The sequence below is a fragment of the Pristiophorus japonicus genome, chromosome 1, assembly GCF_044704955.1.
Source record: "Pristiophorus japonicus isolate sPriJap1 chromosome 1, sPriJap1.hap1, whole genome shotgun sequence".
NCBI lineage: Eukaryota > Metazoa > Chordata > Chondrichthyes > Pristiophoridae > Pristiophorus > Pristiophorus japonicus.
In genome coordinates, this window is record NC_091977.1 from 305,803,828 (window position 1) to 305,805,805 (window position 1,978).

The following is a 1,978-nucleotide window of genomic DNA, read 5'->3' on the forward strand; positions in this document are numbered from 1 at the left end:
GGGAGCTTGTTGAGTGTGAGTTGGAGCATTGGTTAATCCTTGGTTAATCCTTGCCACTGGTCAAAGACCTAGCTCTGTCAAGCCCGTGTGATGGCTGGCTGCAAGTAACATTCACGTCACACAAGTGCCAGGCAATGACTATCTCCAACAAGCAAGAGTCAACATCCTGGGGATTACCATTGACCAGAAACTTAACCGGACCAGAGAAACAAATCCTGTGGCAACAAGAGCAGGTCAGAGGCTGGGTATTCTGTGGCAAGTGTCTCACCTTCTGACTCCTCAAAGTCGTTCCACCATCTACAAGGCACAAGCCAGAAGTGTGATGGAATAACCTCCATTTTCCTGGATGCATGCAGCTCCAACAACACTCAAGAAGCTTGACACCATCCAGGACAAGCAGCCCGCTTGATTGACACCTCATTCACCATCTTAAACATACATTCACTCCACCAATGACGCATTATGTATACCATCTACAGGATACACTGCAACAACTCGCGAAGGCATCTTTGGCAGCACTTCCAAAACCCGTCAACTCTATCACCGAAAAGGAAAAGGGCAGCAAGTGCATGGGAACACCATCACCTTCAAGTTCCCCTCCAAGTTACACACCATATTAACTTGGAAATATATCGCCATTCCTTCATCGTCGCTGGGTCAAAATCCTGGAACTCCCTCCCTAACAGTACTGTGGGAGTACCTTCATCACAAGGACTGCAGCGGTTCAAGAAGGCGGCTCACCACCACTTTCTTAAGGGCAATTAGGGATGGGTAATAATCCTTGCCAGCGACGCCCACATTCCAGGAATAAATTTTTAAAAATCAGTCACAGATATTGACTAACCTTATGGTCAGTTAACCTTATGGTGTGCAGAGAAAATCTCTCTCCACAGGCAATTACACTTGGGGAAACCCTCGATTATTTCCCTGGAACAAAACAGAATGCAGGGCTGTAGTTAACAGGAAAAAGTACAACTTTTATTTTCCCCAGATAAACTATTAATATTCCTCACCATGACAGGAAACCATAGCTTGCAGTTTGGTGCAATATTTATTTATTTCCATCTAGCAGTCCATTTGTGTAGATCTAACTATTAGGTGACACCCTTAATATCAGCATTCAATCATAGTCAATGGCCGAGAAATTTGACTGCGCTGTGGGCAATTTTCAGATGCTAAGTGGCCTCTCAGCCTCCAATATGGAGGGTAGGAAGCACACACACACATGTCCGACTGGAGTTGTGCTGCCCACCATATTGGATATAGTGGTTGCACTGGCGTCAGGAGCCCACCGTTGGGGACACTCAAAGGTGGAATTAATTTATTTGAATTAGCATTCTGCACATCTTGCAGGAGTCGTTCTCGTGTTTCAAACACCCCAGCATTTTGCTCGCTCTGGCCTGAACTCGCGCAACATGACATGGTACTAACTGGCAGGATGGCCCCCATACTTACCTGAATGTGGAGCAGCAGTGCTCTACCTGACCCCACATTAAAAGAACACAGGCTGTTGCCCGTGCCCCCCCGTTCTGGACCGCAACCAATTCTCCCCATCTCGGCCTTTTGGCTAAGATCAAGTGTCGTATCTGTTCTTATCTATGGGGACATGATATTGAATTGATTTTTGGACAGGGAGCTGGATCAGGGGCATGCCCCGTCCACTCCATGCACCGACCTGGTATTGCAATATTTCCAGGAACGGTGCAACTTCGCCTCTCGGCCTTTTGGCCTAAGATCAAAAATATTGGCGCAAAGTGATCTTTGGCGTTAGAGTTGATCTGGAAAGAAATTAGACATAAAAAAAAAATAATTCTCCCCACCAGATCACCGATCGCTGCCCCCACTAAAGAAACACCACCCCTCCCTCCGACCCATTCACTCCCCCACTCGCCAGAAATTTACCTCCTGAACCACTGATGCCCCCCCTCCATGGTCGGAGCAGCCCGATCTTCTCTTTGCCGGGAGAGCTGCCTCTTAC

The 1,978-nt window shown here is 47.4% G+C and overlaps 1 pseudogene; it reads left to right on the top strand.

The window, feature by feature from the left end:
• Positions 1–1,547: 1,547 nt before the first annotated feature.
• Positions 1,548–1,712, top strand: LOC139278758 (U2 spliceosomal RNA; annotated as a pseudogene).
• Positions 1,713–1,978: the final 266 nt, after the last annotated feature.